This window comes from Pinus tabuliformis, chromosome 3_2 (assembly GCF_031772625.1).
Source record: "Pinus tabuliformis cultivar Carrire ecotype Pingquan chromosome 3_2, CPIR1, whole genome shotgun sequence".
NCBI lineage: Eukaryota > Viridiplantae > Streptophyta > Pinopsida > Pinales > Pinaceae > Pinus > Pinus tabuliformis.
The window spans coordinates 1,030,924,269-1,030,944,095 of NC_142302.1; positions in this window are offsets into that span (position 1 = coordinate 1,030,924,269).

A 19,827-nucleotide genomic window follows, 5' to 3' on the forward strand; every position below is an offset into this window, starting at 1 on the left:
CTGTCAAGTCCTGCAACATAAAAGTCGATGGGCCTATGACCTCTACAATTTGAAAAGGACCAAGCCATAGCTTCTGGAATTTCGTATGTTTTCCCTTTTCTTTGTGAGCCTTATCCCACTTCAAAACTAAATCTCCCATCTGAAAGTTTTTTCTGGTCATTATGTTCGAGTCAAAAGAGGATTTTATTAGCGTTTGGTGGTGAGCATGGGTTTTCTTAGCCTGTTCTCATTGTTCTTCTAGCTTGATTATTTCCATTTGTCTTAGTTGTAAGGGGGAAGTAGATACTTCATCAATGTATTGTACTAAGGACAAGGAGGGAATGACTAAGTGAGTAGGAAGAACTGCTTCTCTCCCGTAAACTAAATTAAAGGGAGAAGTGCCGATAGAGGCTTTCTTTGTAATTCTATCCGCCCATAAGGCGTTTACCAGCGCTTTGTGCCAATTCTTTTGGTTTTGGTCGACTGTCTTTTTAATAATCCTGATTAGGTTCTTGTTTGTCGATTCAGCCAACCCATTACCTTGCGGATAGTAGTTGGTAGAATACTTCAGTTTGAACCCTCTTTTGAGCGCGAACTCAGTCATGGTATTTCCAGAAAAATATGAAGCATTTTCAAATATTAAAGCCGTTGGCAATCCAAACCTAGTGATGATAAACTGATCTATGAATTCAATAATGTTTTCAGAATTAGCTGTCTTGAGAGGAACCGCCTCTACCCATTTAGTAAAATAGTCAGTTGCCGTGAGGATATACCTATACTGTTTAGAGGAGTGAGGAACAATCTCACCTATTATGTCCAGGCCCCATTGACTGAACGGATGTTCGATGTTAACTGGCTGCAGCGGCATGGATGACTTCTTTTGTTTTCCTGCAGCAGTCTGGCAGACTTGGCATTTCCTTATGTGATTGTACGAGTCTTTGAACAGCGTGGGCCAGTAATATCCTGCACGTAAGATTTTGTGTGCGGTGGCTTCTCCAGCATAGTGTCCACCTGCTGGTCTATCGTGGAGTTCCTGCAAAACCTTTTCGGCTTCAGTTTTCTCAAGACATCTAAGAAGCACAGAATCATAATTTCTTTTAAACATGACATCATTTACGAGCTGGTATTGTTTAGCTTTTAATCTCAGGGCTCTCTTCTTGGTGTGATCCAGGTGAAATGGAGCATACCCGTTCTTCAAGAAATAAATGGTGTCAGCATATAATGATTCTGCGTCGTTTAGGCTTACCTCATACGCGTGTACCTCTTCAGACGAGTTTTCAGGGATTTGCGATGCTCCAGCTAACATCTTGCAGAAGCCTTGACCTCTTACGATGTGTGCCGGTTTGATCTCCAAGTCGTATTCTTGCAAGGCGGTGATCCAATTCGCTCTCTTTTCGCCCACATCCTTTTGTATCAAGAGGTTTATTACCTCTGGAAACGGTACTATGACTTTGGTATGGGCCTTTAGCAAGAAAGGTCTGAAATATTTGATCGCTTTGAAAACGGCGTATGCCTGTTTCTCTACGTCCGAGTAATTGAGTTCAGCACCTTGTAAGTTTGAGCTAAAAAATGCGATTGGAGCTTCTACCTTTTCTTGATTCGCTTGAGTCAAAATTGCAGCATAAGAATTCTCTGAGGCAAACGTGTATAAGACAAAAGGTTCTGAAAAATTTGGGGTTGCTAAAGATGGAGCGTTGATGATGGCTTGTTTGATTAAGTTAAACGCTTCGTGTTCATCTAGACCCCACTTAAAGTTTGAATTCTTTTTTATCATTTTTTGTAAAGGAGAAATAATATGTGAAAAATCTGGGACAAACCTTTTCACAAAATTGATCTGTCCTAGGAAAGATTGCATGGTCTTTTTGTTATGGGGCATGGGTATCTCGGAAATTTCCTTGATTCTGTCAGGTTCTATGTGAATGCCAGATTTGGACACTATGAATCCTAGAAATTTCCCTTCACTCAACGCGAAAAAAGATTTCTTCAGGTTAAGAGAGATCCCATACCTTAAACATCTTTGAAAGATTTGCTTCAAATCTTTGAGATGGTCGCTTTGGTTCTTGGAGTACACAGTTATATCATCCAGGTAAATCACTACCGATTTATTGACTAAACCTTTAAATGCAATGTCCATGGCTCTCTGAAAAGTAGCGCCGGCGTTCATCAGACCGAACGGCATTTTCCGATACGCGTAGGTACCCCATTTGGTTCGGAAGGTGGTCTTTAATTGATCATCCGGGTGTACTAGCACTTGATTATATCTTGAAAATCCGTCCAGGAAAGACATTAACTCTGAGCCTGCTACTGCCTGTAATATTTTCTCCATTGGTGGGAGGGGAAAATTGTCTTTCTGACAGGCTTTGTTGAGATTCCGGAATTCGATGCAGATTCTAATATCTCCGTTTTTCTTCCTAACATGTACCATATTGGATACCCATTTGAAATGTCTGACCGGGAAGATTATTCTGGCTCTCAACAACTTATTCAGCTCAGTTTTTATCTGATTTTCCAAGTTGGGGTGGATTTTTCTGAGATTCTGTTGGACAGGTTTCTCGTTGTCAATCATAGGGATAGTGTGTTGAATGATAGAAGTGTTGTAAGTTTTCAGCTCGTCGTAATTCCAGGCAAAGACGTTTTTGTACTGTCGTAGAAGATGGATATATGCTGATTTTTCTTCAAGGGCTAGGCCTTGGCCTAGATTAACGTTTTGCGGCTTCTCATCGATTCCTAGGTTCACTGATTCGTAGTTCAGAGTTGAACTGTAGAGTTTGGCATTAGCCGACCTTTTGAACCGACTTTTCAAGTCGTATAAGTCTTCTAGTTTGACCACCGATTTGGGTATAGCGTTATCAGTGCTACTTCGTTGTATCTGGTGATCATGACAGTCTTCGTCGATTATCTAGTTTGAGTAGGATCCTTCGGAGGTGAGGAAACTTACGATGTCTGGGTCATCATTGAATACCCTCCAGTTGGTGATGTTGTCAGGGATAGACGGTTTAAAAATTAACTCTATCGAAAATCTATCTGGACTAAAGTCTTCGGAGGGGATGAGTCTGGAGGCTACGTTAGCTAACAGGTCTGCGCTTGCATTTTGGAGTCTTGGGACTGACGAAATATTGAATGATATAAAATGTGCAGTGAGATCTTGAACTAAAGATTGATAGTGCCTTAAATGACTAGACAGGCGGTGTATGGTGTTACGTACCTGTTTGACGACGATCTCAGAATCTCCAAAGACTTGAAGATATTTGACGTTGCATCCGATTGCTTTGTATAGGTCTTGCACCAAGGCCTCGTATTCCACTGTATTGTTCGTGCAATCGAACTCCAGTCTGCATTTAAGCATGGCCTTATTTCCGTCTGGGCTAATCAAAACGCATCCTGCTCCCGCTCCCTCGTTGGATTTAGAGCCATCAAAATATAATTTCCAAAATAAAGAAGTATTTACAGGGTTATCTAAAAAACTAACACATTTTGAATCATCAGTCTGGGAAAAGTTTTCTACTTGGGACAAAACTGAATTTTCTAAATATGGTGATATGTGAGCATTGAAATTTCCGAGGAAAGAGTCTACCGAGTAGTTGCCTATGATGTTGCTGTTGTATGCTATGGCTTCATTCTCTCCTTCCAAATCCGTCACTATGTATTTTTGGTGCAACTCTCGTTCAACCTTTGTTTGATTTGGTTTCCCGTTAGAGGGTAACCACATGTGCGACCAGTCGGTTGAAAAGTATCTGTGGAGTTTCTCAGACCAGTCCCTGCTGAGAATCAGACCATAAAATTCAGGGATGTCAGCCACTAGAATGTCGATAACCTGGCATACCTTGGGGTTAGACGACAGCCTTATGGTCACTTGATTAAGTTCACCTATCACTTCGACTTGCGATCGATCAAGTTGAACTATGCGCACTGCGGATTTTTGCGGTTGAACATTCAGTTTGGCACATATTGACCTGGGTAGAATATTGGTTGAAGCACCAGAATCAACCAAACAGTTGTGCACGTTTCTATTAAAGATTTCATAAGTGAGGAGGAAAGGAGGAGTATGAGATCTAGATCTTCCTCCAATCAAAGCGATGTCATTTGGATCGATTTTATTGATCGTGTTGATTGGAGGTCTTCCTATATTATGGGAAGCTACAGCCGTAGGTAAAGGTGTAGTAGGCACGACATGTAACTCTTTCATCATGATTTTCTGTTGGTGTTTCAATTTTCTCAACTCGTACAGAGTGATATTAGCCCTAGTCTTTTTCATGTCATCGATGATGTTATACTCCATTTCATCCGACACTATTAGTGTTTTTGATGGAGGTGTTTGATCTGATTGGACTGGGCTAAATGAGGTCGTTTTAGCAGTTGTTTTCTTTGTTGCGACCCTTTCTTTTGCTGCAGGGCTTGCACCCTTCTTTTTTGGGGTAGTTTGGGGAGGATCAAGTTGATTTCTGCTTCGTGTGCTAACCGGAAGTGCTTCTTGATCTTCCTCTTGTGGGAGGATGAAATCCCACATTCCTTGCAGTTCCACCACTTCTTCATCGTCGGTCTACGTTTCGATGGTGCTCTCTTCTTCTTCTTCTTCAGATTCCACGTTTGAGACAACGTTGGGTGGCTTCGTCTCCATAGGAGGATTTCTTTTAAAATTCCTAAAAGGCTTTCTTGGGGACGATTCTGCTACTTGTTTTCTTATGTCAATCATCTCATTAGAAATGGCCTTTAATACCTTTTGTAATCCTTCCATATCGAAAGGATCTTTTGTTTGCTTCTTCTTGGTGTCTTCTTTGAAAGAGATTTTCTTATATTTACGCTCTTCGATTGTAGATCTCTTTTCTAGGGCTACTACGCGTTTTTCAACTGCTAACGCCTCAGCCAAATTTTCAACTAAGGTTGTCTTGCTTGCCCTATCTACGAAGATGGCCAAGTTTGAAGGTAAGGCCGTGATGTACCATTCACATCTCACTTCCTCACTGGGTTGAGAAGCAGCGGGGATTTTGTTGAGGATCTTGTTGAACCGTAAGTTAAAATCTTTAATGGGTTCCCTAGCCTCAGCTTTAAGATTGGATAAATCGTTGATCAGTGTTGTTGTCGATCTATGATCATCGAATTTGGTGAGAAATTGATTTTGAAAAATGTCCCAGCTCGTGATAGATCCAGAGGGCAGCGAAAAGTACCATGACCCGACTGTCCCTTGCATTGTATAGGGAAAAAGTCAGACCACGGCATCTTCGTTGGTAACTCCGTTGAGATTAACAGAAAGCATGAAATTATTGATATGTTCTTCGGCTAGCATTCCTGTTTCTGGATTGAACTTCGGTAGCCATTTCTCAGGATGGGCAGGTATTGGACTTAGGGGTGGAGGCATTAAAACCGCCCCAAGATTGTTCCATGGAGATTGAGCCATCGCTGAGCTGCTAGTTAATAAGAGTGCAGATGATGATCTCTGATGTTGAGAAGATGGGGATATTATGATCTTCGATGATTGCGGAGGAAGGGTTGTGGAAGATGGATGAGTGATTTGAAGTGAATATGTGGGTGGTTGACTTCGCGGAGAGGGAGTTGATATGGATGAAGTGGACGAAACAGTCTCTCTGTCAGACTCTGGAAGTGCTTTCCTTGCTCTTTTCATAGTGGGGAGAGGAATTTCAGTTGGCTGGATGTCGAACCTTTCACTCTTCAATCTGGTCAGGGGATGAGCAGGATTGTACTGCGAAGTCACGTTGCCTTTAGATTTATCAGACCTATGTGTAAAAATAGAGAATCCCTGGAGTTTACGGATCAAAGTTTGAATTTCAGGGGGATCAATAATAAGCTGGTCTGATGTATTAGGGTGTATAGCAGCGGTGGATGTCCGAGCGACTTCTAGTACCGAGTTTAATCGTACCGAGGAAGTCGGGGAAGTTCGTGAGGGTGATTTTCTCTCAGAATGGTATTTGGATTTTGAATTATGCGCAATTCATAGCTCGTGCCCTCCTTCTAGCGCCATAAATGTTGAGGGCCCCGAAGTCGGGTCGACAACAAGGGGGATACCCACCCGGTCCGGAACCTGGTTGGCGGCTCCTTGCCCGTTTGGAGTAGCGGGTCCGACTGGGGGTAATGGGACCAGTTTCCCAATGTGAAGGGTGTGCGTGTGTGTGTAGAGTTTGATGGTATTGTTCTAAAGGTTTTTCTAAGCTAGTCTTAATTCTAACAGCTAAACTAACTCTATACTAATGTAATCTAATGAAGAAAAATAATACATCTAATCTACACTAACCCGGGGTGTTTCTTTTGTTATGCGATCTAGAAAGATTTCAAACAACAGCTGGTAATAAAGATCATTCAACTGTTATCAGAATATAAATCAATAAAGATAAACTATTATGCATAAGAAGTTAGGCAGAACAGTTGTGAACGGCATATCGCATAATCAGTTTTTTATATGTCAAGCATAAATAAATGACTCCACCGTACAGAAGTGCCAAATGGTAATACAGACATTCATACAGTAACATATAAAGAACTCAGCTGCATATCGCTTTATGAATACTAGCAGAATTTAGTCAAGAGATAAAAGTACCATTTATGACTGACTTCACTAATAAACTTCAAGCAATAATGATTTATTTCTACTTGTTCTAATATCTTCTAAGAGTACAGAAGTGCAACATCAGTAACAGACATTAAAATGCAAACATAAATAAATCTCGATCCATCCATTCATCAAAAACCTCCTCTGAGGGTGCAGAAGTGCATGTTCTGAGGACAAGTTTTTTGACAGATTTCCGGACCCTTCTCCAAATGCCATGAGAAGGGTTAAATACTACTAACTAATTAATCTTAATTACACGAATTTAGGGAAACGGCTTCAAATGACCGCCCTTTACTAAAAGTAAATTTATTTCTAAAACTTAAATCTAATTTCTGACCGTTTCTGTATATTCTCTTTAGTGCTGTAAACAATGCAACGTTCGCTTGGGAAGAGTCGGCTGGCTGCCTTCTTCTTTCGCTCGGGAGATAAAAGTGGAAATAACAAGATCTGGCACCTCCTTCTGACAGACCAGAAGATATTTTCGAAAACCTTTCTCTAGCTGGGTGTATTCGCCGCGTGTATACTTAGCACAACCCAGGTTCTTCTCGAACTGATTTTGTTGTTGCTATTTTGGTTTCTGGTCGTGCGAATGACTGAGTGGGTTAGGAGTCGCACTGTATGGACAATCCCCTGTTTTGAGAATTGTTTCCGTTCTTTTTTCCAGGCTTTTCTGGAGCGTCTTCCTTCTCTTGCGCTTCTTTCTCTGCTTTACCAAGTCCGAGCTTCAGGATCTTTTGTGAACACGCTGCTTTTGTGCGTCTTTGACCCTGAGTCCTGGATAGTCTAATTTCATCAGTGCCAGTTGGCTGATAGTCTGGAATCCGCGGTTCTGCTGCATGCGGCATTCATTTGCGGAGGCATCTTCTCTCTGTTATCTGATTGGCGCTTTCCCCTTTTCCTTAGATGTTTCCTACATATAGATTTATATCAGTTGCGTGTCTTGCAGTCTATGCAAAGAAGAAGGGAAATGAAAAGATTGACATGAAAGCATTAAATTCTAATGAATGCATAATCCCGACATTCATCATGACTTGATTCTTTGATAAATGCGATGCAATCATTCCTTGATACTCAAGCATGCGGTCATTAATTTCCTTTAAGGCGCGCACTTAATATTGGGTCTATCGTGTGATGAGTCTTTTCATATCGCAGATCGCAGATCGTGGTTCACCGATATTGCAGATTGCAGATCGCTCACATCGGAGATCGCTGATCGCAGATTTCATTCAATGGTTTATGCTGCTTAGTGCAACGTTTGCGATGTGCGATGTCGCATATCGGCGATCGACGTTTCTTGAAGGTCTTCTTTTTTAAGAGCGCTTGGAATGTATGCGATGTGATGAACTTCATGTCGCTCTTTCGCAGTTTTGCTTTTCGTGCTTGGGGCACGCTTCACTCTCTCTTTGCGATGCGATTTAAGCCTTAGGGTAAAAAATACAAAAAAATTTAACAAAATATTTTTTTTTTGGATTTTTTGTTCAGGGTCCCCCCTTTGCTTGATGTTATTGCTAATATCAAGCAAAGAGGGGGGGGTTGTTGGTGACCACAACAGACCGAAAAATAGGCAACAAAAACACTTTGCAAGTTATCAACTCAAAATGGGCGAAAACTCAACAAAATAGGTGTTTCAAGATGCTCTTAACGACCAAAAAGTAGCAAAAATAGCTTGGAGACAAAGATCAAAAGACCAAGACAACTTTCAAAATTGTCAATCAACAACTTTCAAAAAGTGAGAAAAGCAAATGGCCACAAGATGCAATTTTGACACAAAGCAAGAAGATCGCAAAGATGAAATTTATCACAAAGATTGAAACCAATCCTTCTGCTTTGGAAGACCAGAACAGCCAAGATTCTCAGAAAGAAATATTATGTGCTCAAACACAAATGATGACACTTGCAACAAAACAAAAACAAGACCAAAACGTTCCACAATAAAAGAGAATTCGAAACCGGAAACTTGCTGCAAAGCCAAAGACTGACAACAAAAATTGACTGCTCAGGAAATCCTCAGACCAACAAACAAATCTTCAGAAATAGAAAGACTTGACCAAATCTTGGAAAATTATGGTATACGGGACTGTGTCAATACATAGTTGCGTGTATACGCGATTCAGCCCAAAGAAACCTGCGTATACGCGGGTTCATATGGGGAAACTTGCGTACATACGCTACTATAACCTGGCAAAACTGCATATATAACAGTTCACAAGAAAAATAAAAAAAGAGGTCTGAAGAAACTGCTCAGACTTAAAGTCTGAGTTCCTATAGGAATAGACAAACCAATTATAGCAAGAACACCAGTGGTTGAGCCTTGATTGGCTTAAATTAACCCAAACTAGGAACAACAATACTGTTGTCCCCAGTGGAGTTGCTAATTCTGTTGAGGGATTAAATCCCCTAGGGTTTTGGGTCAACACCCTAGCAGAGCGGGGGTTATCTATAATAAAAAAACAAGCATTCCACACAGCCATGATACTTAAATAAGCAAACTACACAAAGAGAGGTGCACCTGAGGGTCCTTCGTTTGGGTAGATCCAGCCAGGGTTCAAACCTTCCTGGAGTTCCTCTCGATCCTTCAACTTGAAAAACAACCTATTCAAAGAATCATAGCAATATATGGACAAAGTATCGTATAGAAATCAACTTCATAACTTATTGAAAGGTGGTTAGTTATACATGGAAATAACTATACATATGCAAACCATAACAATAACATCATAAGAATAAAGAAGATTGATTTTGGGAACAAGACAAATGTTTCTTTATTGCAGATAACTAAAACAAAGCAAGGAATGATATCACCTAAATCTTCCTCTTGCTGGCTCCAAGCGGAACCGTCCTCTGGATCCGTCCAATCCCAAGTCTTCAAAAGGCTCCTTCCATGACTCACACAAGGATATCTCAACTAGTGAAAAGACATCATAACTCAAGGAAACAAGGGTTTCCTGTAGTGGGGGAAGTGTTGGAAGCACAAGGATCTTCAGACCTGATCAGGGATAATCTCAGCAGAGTAATTTTCTCTCTATTCTCTCCTCCCTTAGGCCTTCCCATTGAAGCCTTTTTATACTTCTCCCAAAGTAGTTTTTTAGTTGGGAATTCATTGGGAACAGTTGGGCCATGGGCACTAATAGGTAATCAATAGGTAAAACCCGTGATCTCCGCCCGAAATTAAGGAGATTTAATTTTTTTAAGTGTTTTAAGACATATACGCAGGTTGGGTATACACTGACCCACATACACACGCATTTAGCTAAGGGAAATGTCACATATAGGGAGTAAAACACTATTTTTTAAGTATTTGGACCAGGTCTGGAAGGAGGGGTTGTCCTAGGCCATAAATGCAGCATCAAAAATATCAAGAGTGAGATTTGGAGCTATAACAAATGGGGATCCAAGAGTTTTACAGGGTAAGAAGAAAGCTACATCAGTTAGGATAGTGACAACTATGCAAGCAAAGTGTAGTCACAAGAAAGGGTGCAAGTTATTTGCAGTGCACATTTCTAGTGATAAGGGTAAGGAAGTTGAGGATGCATATGTGTTGAGCAGGTACCCAATTTTATAGCAGTTCAAGGTACCTCACAGGGAGGTAGAATTTTCTATTGAGTTAGTGCTAGGGGCAACTCCAACATCAAAAGAACCTTACCGGATGATCACACCTGAGTTGGTTGAGTTAAAGTTGCAGTTGAAGGAAATGTTGGAAAAGGGGTACATTAGGCCAAGTGTATCACCATGGGGCATACCAGTATTGTTTTTGAAGAATAACGATGGTACTCTTAGATTATGCATTGACTATAGGAAGTAAAACAAAGTGGCCATCAAGAACCGTTACCAAGGACCGATGACTTGTTCGACTAGTTGAAGGGAGCAACAGTGTTCTCAAAGATTGATATGAGATCTGAATACCATCAGGTACGCATAAAAGAAGAGGACATTTACAAGACCACATTCAGGACCAAGTATGGGAATTATGAGTTTGTTGTTGTTCCATTTGGCGTAACTAATGCTCCAGCTACATTTATGTGTTAGATGAATAGTGTGTTGCATCCATACTTGGATAAGTTTGTTATTGTGTTCATTTATGATATATTCGTATATTCTAAAAATGAGGAAGAGCATGTCAAGCATTTAGCAACAGTATTGAGGTTATTTCTCTTTGTTATTTCTCATTGTATTTATACGAGAATTTTGATGGATTATATGTGGTCTATATGACTCTACTCTCATGATTATTTATGCTGCTATGATGTTGTTTATGCATGTGTTTTATGACAACATATATGTATGGTTTTCATCATGTTTTTACTTGTAATTGAATGATCAATGTATCTATGACCTAATGGATGGAATGGCAATCGATGTGTTGAGGCATCAATGGTTCTTAGCAATTCTAGGCTAAGTATCATACCTCTATGCTCAGAACTGTTATTTACACCTGTAGATTACATATTCGTGATATGTTTAACAAAATTCCTATCATGGCTAGTAGGGGTCCAATCAAGGTATTGAACAAGTATTTACTTTAGTATTTTCATTTCCATGTTATTTTATTGATCTGAAGAGATAGTTCAATTCTGGGTAGTGACCCTGGCTCTGGGCCTAAAAAAGTGGCTCAAATCCCAGAGACTGGCATAACACTGACAAATTTAGTCTCTGATCACTCGCAGGAAAGCCTATGAGAGAAACTTTAGATTTCTGATCGTTGTCATGCCTATAGCATGAGAGCGACTAAGGCTTAAGTTGTCCAAAATTTCAGTGGGACCCAAAGGCAAGTTGTCTAAAGTATTGGATTTATTCTTGAGGGTCATGTAGCTGATGTTGAATGTCTGTATGGTGTGTTTGTGTCGGTTCCACTTCCTTAACATGACTTAGGAGGTCGAATCATATCATAGAGGCCTCTCATTGCACGTTTACCTGGGTTGGCCGATTGCTTGGGTAGACATGGGAGGAGGGTGTTACACTTAAAATAATATTTTTATTTCTTCTTTTTCTTGTAACATAAAATATATATAATGATTTAAGTACATAGACAATTATGAATATTGAAACTAATTATATTTCCAACACTTCCTCTTAACTCAGGAGGTATTCATAATTTTACACATGGTACAAGGCTATTGTCAAACTAAAGAGTTCTCATAAGAAGAATTGGATTGGTCAAAAATCATTAAGAATCCGTATCACAACCAACATTGTTAACATAGTAAGGCCTTAACTTGAAAATATCTTTCTTATTCAAGAGCACCATGCTAGGAGGCTTTACGTAATATACCGCACTACCTCTTCAAGGAACATACCCCATCCAGATGTTCACTAGGTATGTTCTTTTAGGACTATTCTTATCATGGATTCCCAATCCTCAAAGAATATCGATCCTCTTCGACCATTCTTGTCTTGGATATCTATCCAATCCTCAAAGAGTGTCGGTCCATTTCCTATCTTGTATTTTCTATCCTAAAAAAAATCACATATGCTTATCCAATCCACCATCCACTATTCTCTCTCCGTGGCCTTCAATTAGATGTAAGGTTGTCAATCCCAACTTAGTGCATGACACATGAAGAAAATACAATTGTGATGTCCAACATCACTCCCTCTCAACTACAGAGGAGATCATAATTCCCTCTTAGCTTCCTTTTAATTGGGAAGTCATAGCCCATGCTTTGAATCTCGTCTTCATAAGTATATCAACTACCAGTTATTCATGGAGATAGCTACATCGATCCTTCTTTCCTTTGTATCTCATTATATTGAGCTTATTTCTTCTTGGATATTATAGAGCCATCTTCTTTATTCAATCTTATGTTAGGTTTCAAGCCATCATTTTTCATATCACTTTGCTTTAGTCCTCATAAATGAAGGAATTATATTGAGTCATATCAAACTTCAAGCTAGTCATAGCTCCCTCTAAACATGAAAGTGATATTTGCTGATGTAGGAATATGAAATCATCTTATTACATTGATACCTTTCAATTCTAAGATAAGGTAAACATATTGAGTCCACAATCCTTTAAGGATTACCAAAGACAATCACTCAATTCATATGTTCTTTGAATCGAGTACAATACCAACAATTGAACTTGCCTCAATTGTCATCATGTATTCCTATAGTATTTTTTCAGGTAACAAAACAATATGTTAACCATATAACTAATACAAAATATTAAATATCATATTTACCTTATCATGATGACCCTTTCATCAAAGTATTTTCTTACTTGAGTCCTTTGATATCAATATCCTTTTACATGTTCCATCTCCATAAATATATTTATCCATGTATTCATTTTAATCAGAGTGCCCACGAATCGATATTCCTTGGAGTTGTCAATGTTAACTCCCTTTCTTTGTTACGGAGACTATGCTTGATGTTGATCAACATTGTCATATGCCATGCAATTTTGTGAGAGAGTCTTGATCTCCATTCATTTGAGTGTATGCCAAATTTCCTCTTTCGAGCATTATGTAGCAATATGGAAGATTTACCAAACACATTTATAACTAACTCTTCCTTAATGACTCTTGTAGATATGAATCATACTCTAGGGAAGAATAACTTCAAAAATGTATACATATGCTTTCATATAATCATCTAGTTGTCCTTTGAACGAGCTTGCTTCTTGTTCTTGTCAAAGATAAATTTTATTTTCCAAGAAGAGAAAGACTTTCATTATGCCTTTCATATTGTAACTCGACAATTAAAATTCCTTTATCCTTTAGACATATTGTTTCCAAACTAGATGGAATATATATAAGTCATAATGTTGCTTCCAAGAATCTTCTAGAATGATGATTCTTATAGGATTTTGATGATCCTTATTTTAAATATGACTACCTCTAACATGATGTTAGAAAATGCTCGGATGAACAAAAATATGCAATATGGTCCCAATTTTATCATTCCTTTTAAACTAGATGATCTTTCCCAAAGAAAATTAAACAAGTAGATTCTAATCTTTCTTTTATCATGTGCTTCCATCTATGATGCCATGATTTTAAAAAATTAATACTCTTCTAGAGTAATAATTCATACTAATCTACCTTATACTTAATATAAGAAATACAAAAACGCATTAAGAACCTAATAAAGGTGAGACTTCCTTCAATAATAAAGATCCTTGGGATCTTCTCCTTTTGGCTTCAACTCATGTTCTCCCATTTCTTCAGCTATGTGAGCTTCACTTCTTTCCTTCTTCTTTTTGTTTCACTTTAATGTTTGGATAATCCCATTTAATGTGTCCATACTAATTGCATCCAAAGCATTGAATCTTGGACATATATGCTTTATTCTTGGACTTTCCAAGCTTCTGTTTGCTCAACTTCTTGGTTCTTGCAATGAAGGCTTCAGATATTTATTTTGATTTAGTATGATCCTTTTCCTTGATCCTAGATTATTCCTAGATACATTAAGCCCATCATTCATCAAAAAGTGTAGTATCTTTCTTTGATTAGATGCTAGTGGTAGAACTACTCCAATTAGGTGGAAAAGTATTTAGTACACATATAGTCATGTCAGAATCTATAACAGTCTCTCCAAGCCCTTGCAACTAGTCTCTTATTTGTGATATCTTCAGGTGGCCATGTTTTCATCCTTTGATTTCCTTATTCTATATGGTTGATTCCTCAAGGAAATGTTTTGACCTTGTGTGCTTATAGAGTACAACTTTACCAACTTATCATACATAGCCTTTGATGTCTTCAATCGGCAACAAAGGGAACAAGACGATATTTTATTTATTCCACAATGATTCTTTGTGCTCTTACCTCCCTATTACTATATTTTTCCAACTCTTGAGTCTTCTATTTGCTAGGTTCAACTACTTCTCCGAGGACATACTCCATGACTTCATTCTCTGTGAGTGCCAAATTAATCCTTTTCTTCCATGCTAGGAAATTTGCTGATCTAACCAACTTGTTTCTTTCCTTGCAAAATGTATCCATGTTATTAGTAGATTGAGACATTGAAGCTAATATAAATCTTACCAAGATTCCTCCTTGATTATGTCTCTAGCTATCTTGATGCTTTCAAGACCTTCAAGACAATTTAAAAAATGCCCTAGAATGATGATTTTAAGGATTTCTTCAACAAGGGTGTCTTCGAACAACTTCAAAGTGTGCAAGATGATACCAATATTTCTTGATGCTTCCTATTCTTCAAGATTATGCACTAGAGAATCTCTAACAAAGACTTTTCCTTCCTTCCTTTGATGATGATGTCTTCTTCAACGAAGGCTTGATGTAGTAATCCTCCTTCTAGGTCAATAGATCTTCCTTTTCTTTCATTTTGTCCTTTTTCAAATGATTTCCCTTAACAAGCCCTTATGATCCTTTAGTTGAATTTTTCTTCTTCACCTTAGCTCTAATACCACGCTGGAGAATGTAATAGGGCAGCTATTAGTTCAAATTTCCCTTAACCTTAACAATTATTTATGAGTTTTTAGTTATCTTATTATGTTCCTTTATTAGATATTTTCATCAAAGAATTATTAAGAGCAAAAACAATAAATACAATGGACACAAAAATTAGGCTCCAAGCTAGGGAAAACCCACTCCAAACCCTAAACCCTAGACCGAGTTATTCTCCAAGCACTAATTCATCCCTCGAGGAATCCCTTCCAATTAGGTCAGAGATCAACCAAATCAACGAGGATTAATTATGCTTCGAGGAGATTCCAACTACAAAATTTGACCCCCAGCTTCGACCTACAATTTTCGGCCTTCCAAAAGTTGCATAAACCCTAACCTTTACACGCGTGAGAGAATACAACCCAGAAAAAAACTTTCTTTCTTCTTCTTGGTTTGTCCTTTCTTCCTAGACATTTGCTCTTGATTTCTCCTTTTTCCCAGCTTCAGATCAAACTTTTTATTTAAAGATATTTAATTGGTGCTAAATGATGTTTATGTTTCTTCTATTTATACACATATGTGGGGTTTGAATACCCTCTTTTAGGCCAACTACTAGGACCAACTTGTGCTTGTAGGCTCATAGAAATTTCTAAACGCAAAATCAATATCTTTTACATGTTACAACTTGCTTGATAGGGTCTTATAAAATTGACAATGCCTATCTTGACTCAAGAAAAATATTATTATGACACGACAAACCCTAGAATCATGAAGAACATGCCTGACCTAGATGACCATCCAAATGGAGCATAAAACCCATGCTTAAAATAATATATATATATATATATATATATATATATAGATATATATATATATATATATATATATATATATATATATATATATATATATATATATATATATATATATATATATATATATATATGTTATAGCTCCAAATCTCACTCTTATGGTTTGTGATGCTAGATTCATGGCCTAGGGCAACCCCTCCTTCCAGACCTGGTCCTAAAATTTAAAAAAAAATGTTTTATCCCTTATACGCGACATTGCCCTGAGTTAAACGTGTGTATACACGGGTCTGTGTATATCCAACCCGCGTGTATGTATTAAAACACTTAAAAAAATATAAAATTCCTTATTTTCGGGCGGAGATCGCGGGTTTTACCTGCTGATCACCTGTTAGTGCCCGTGGTCCAACTGTTCCCAACCAACTCCTAACTAAAAAACTACTTTGGAGATGGTATAAAAAGACCTCAAAGGGAGGGCCTAAGAGAGAGAATGGAGAGAAAGGTTATTATGCTGAGATATTTCCCTTGACCAGGTCTGAAGTCCCTTGTGCCTTCTGCACTTCCCCCATTTTGTTCAGGAAACCTTTGTTTCCTTGTGTGTTGATGTTCATCCACCATTTATGACATCATGGAGAGAGTCATGGAAGGAGTTTGTTAGAGGCTTGAGGTTGGAACAGATCCGGAAGGAAGCTTTGCTTGGAGCCTGCTGAAGGTGACTTAGGTGAACATATTCCTTTTTATGTACTTTATTTGTCTATAATAAAAGAAACACATGTCTCGGTTCCCGAAATGAATCTTCTTTATGTTAATGATATTCATGTTTTGAATTCATAAGTAAATGGTTGTTTGGATTTCATAACTAACTACCTTTCTTTATAACATGAAGATGGTTTCTTTTTAAGTTTTTTTCCATGTACTGCTGTGTTCTTTGAATTGGTTGTTTTGCAGGACAAAAGGGAAGAAGGGAACTCCAAGAAGGGTTTGGACCCTAAAGGCCTTCTCAAACGTAGGACCGAAGGTACGTACCCTTATCATAGAATTTGCTTATAATAGCATAATGGTTGTATGAATGCATGTTTCTTTAAATAGACAACTTTCAGTCTGCTAGGGTTTCACCCAAAAAGCCCTAGGGGAGTAATTCCCTCTACCAAAATTGGCGACTCCGCTGGGGACAACATTCTTGTTGTTCCTAGTTTGGGTGTTTTTCAAGCCAATTAGGGCTCAGCTGCCTTGTCTGCTTGCTGTTACTGTCTGGTCTATTCTTGAACTTGAAGCTTTGCCAGTTTCTTCAGTTTCTTTTTTTTATTTTTCTTGAAGCTTTTCATATACGTTGTTTTTCTTAGATACAGAAGTGTATATACGCTTGTTTCTTTGAGCGAACCCGCGTATACGTACGGTTCCTCAAACACAGTCGCGTATACACGCAATCTGTACTACAGTACAGTCGCGTGTAGGGCTCGCGTATACGCGGGTTCAACATTACCAACCCGCGTATACGCCGCGAGCGAATTTTTGACAAAAGTTTAACGGTGAAACATCAATCATAAATCCTAAAACTTGTCACAATCAATTGCAAGCTAAGTATAAGAGTTACCTGGAGGTATTCGACGAGTTTGAACGGTTGAATCAGGCTGTGGGAAGTTTGCTCCTTTTGCTCCAAATCTTTTGCTCTCAAACTCAAATGGTAAAAATGGTGAGTCCAAAATGCTTATTATAAGTTTTGAAAATGCAAAATTTTTTCAAAATTTTATTTTGTTTGGCCTCATGTGAATTTTAACTTGGGAGCTTGGAATGTCGAGATTGGTTTGTTTTTCAGGACATTTTGGACGTTTTCGACAGTTCGAGACGGTTCCATGACTGCTGACCCGTCATGGCAGGTATCGTGTTCTCACTGGCATATAGGTTAGGGACACCATTTTTCCGTTGCATTATGCATACTAGCCTCCATTTGACCAATACATATGTCATAGGGTCGATCCCATCGTGTTATGGTTCGCAAGCCATCTTCACTCGCCGATTTTTTAAATCATGACAGGATGGTAGAGCCATCCTTTACATGGGCATCCTAGTTAGCACCTCACTGACATTTGGTGCCCATGCTGCTCCGATTTGAGTAGGCTCGGGAGTCCTCTGTAATCCCGCCATGACTTATGCGTTGAAGACTCATTCTTCTTAGCTTCTCCGCTCTATTCTGGCCTTTTACCCTAGAGGCTCCTTTGTGTTGAGTTGTACTACTGCATTGCATGTTGACCACTTGCACCTTTTGGCCTAGAGCCGGCTTCACTTGGACTCGTGTTTAAGCCAACCTTTGACCATGACGTTTGCAAAATCAACCTTGCATATCTTTGACTTTTGCAGCTTGACACACTTTGACCTGTGGAAGGAACATACCTTTGAGTGTCATTGACCAGTTTTCACCTCCCTACATTGAGCATAGGAACGTTCCTTTCCCAGGAACTAGATCATCTGTTTCACCGACACTCATTCTTTCCATTGTACCATAGCATTCTTTTATTCTTTTTCCGGCTTATCAGAAAAAGACAAAAAAATTAAATATTCCAAAAAGAGCGGGAACGGGACATTATTTCCATTTATTGTTGGCAGCTAGAGTCAGTTGTGTCGCCCTTGAACAAAGCACTCAAAACAAAAGTCTCCTCCGCATGGGTGGGATTTAGTTTGACTTAGGTATGCCTTAACCTTGTTATTGAGTCAGTTCTCCCCCGATTGGTTATCTCTTCCAATCATATGGAGGGTTCGTTCGTGCCTCCTGCATGACGAACTTATACAGATTCATCATATGCTGCCACATAGTCACATTGAGTCGTGCTTTTGTTCAAGGGAAGTTAGCCTGAGTCGGCCTTTCTGCGGTGTCTCTTGACTCATTTTTCAGTCGGCCATCCCTGGTTGTCCGTGTCATGTATATCATCACATCAGTTATATTGATCCTTTACTCGTGCCAGTTTGAGAAGGTCCCCATTGACTTCTTGCTGGCGGGTCTTGTCCTTATCGACGACGACACCTTGCTCTGAGGACAGGCCTAGAGCCGCACCCTGGCCCTATTTTCATTATTGATAGGTCACCTTGTGTTCAGCAACGATCAGTATCATGGGTCTTTGACTGAGTGGTTTCCCTTGTGTTCGAAATCAGCATACATTATCACACATTGGGATTCGTGCAGTACCTTGGTTTCCATTTGACCCTATTGGTGGATACCTCACCTCTGTGTCAGCTTTCATTATTGGTTGGTTTAGAGGGTTTCTATCGTGCGCTAGCTACATCTTGTGTACGCCGGAAACGTACTTCGGTTGGGTTACTACATCTTTTTCGTCTGATTCCTTCCACATTATTGGCCTACAGGTTACACTCGCGCTAGATTGATGAAGGATGCCTTAATGCCTTCCTTCTAGCGGATCTTTCCCTATCGACTCCGACTCATTGCTCTGGGGCAAAGATCTAGAGTCCATTTGGCAGTACTTTGGGGTTTGCAGTCATTAGTGGCAGATCCTTCGCTATCGACAGTGGGAAACCATCATTGTCTCCTGATCGATAGATTCTTACAGGTGTTCGACTCCAGCTCATCTATTCACACTTGTTAGATTGTACTGGGTACCTTGACGCTCATTATCATTATCGGTGAGTAGTCTCGCGTTTGTTAACGGTATACATCAATGACCGGTAAACAAACGATTTCTCACATGGTCGACTTCAAATCATTTATTCCCATGGTGTAGAAATGTACCACGGCAGTCGGCGAAGACCTCAGGTTGTATCAGAATTCATTGTTTCACTTGACAGTTGCTCCTGTTGCTGCTAGTTGATACCACTCCACTTTATATGTTGCAGTCAGTCATGGCGACATTCTATATGCTGGCACCTGAGTTTGCAGTGTAGTACCATCCTATTGCATCATGTTCAGTTGGTACCTTTTGGGATCAGCCTTTGATATCAGTGATCCGTTGCATCTTTCAGCATCATTGACAGTCTTATATGTGATATTCAGACATGTACTTGTTCATTTTGATCAGATGATCCATTATGTATCTTTCAGTTATTTATACTTGTATACTTAGTGGATCCGCTTGTACTTGATATGCGGACATGCTTTACTTTTTCTGAGCATGGGTATGCCCAC